The 304-nt window shown below is 61.2% G+C and overlaps 1 pseudogene; it reads right to left on the bottom strand.

Moving 5' to 3' along the window:
- Nucleotides 1–11: 11 nt before the first annotated feature.
- On the bottom strand, nt 12–258 carry LOC104531610 (ras/Rap GTPase-activating protein SynGAP pseudogene; annotated as a pseudogene).
- Nucleotides 259–304: the final 46 nt, after the last annotated feature.

Genomic DNA, 304 nt, shown 5'->3' on the forward strand with positions numbered 1-304 from the left:
CACGTAGTTGCTCTTGTCCTTCTTGCGTTTCTTGTCGGTGTCCTTGTAGAGGTGGAGCCGGATGGTCCTGACGGCCGGGAGGTTGTTGAACTCAAAATGTTCTCCCCAGAAGACGTTGTCGGTCCGCGCCTTGCTGGTGGTGCGGGCGTAGAGCATGTCGTCCAGGCACAGCTCGCAGTAGTAGCGCTTCTTGGGGGGAAGGTCTCGCGCCTCGATCACCCACAGCTTCAGGACGTTGTCCACCCGGCGGCTGTTGTCCTGAGGAGAGGTGGGACGGAGGGAGGTCAGCGGGGGACGTGGGGAT

Source organism: Antrostomus carolinensis, unplaced genomic scaffold (assembly GCF_000700745.2).
Source record: "Antrostomus carolinensis isolate BGI_N321 unplaced genomic scaffold, ASM70074v2 C12560904, whole genome shotgun sequence".
In the NCBI taxonomy this organism is placed as follows: Eukaryota; Metazoa; Chordata; class Aves; order Caprimulgiformes; family Caprimulgidae; genus Antrostomus; species Antrostomus carolinensis.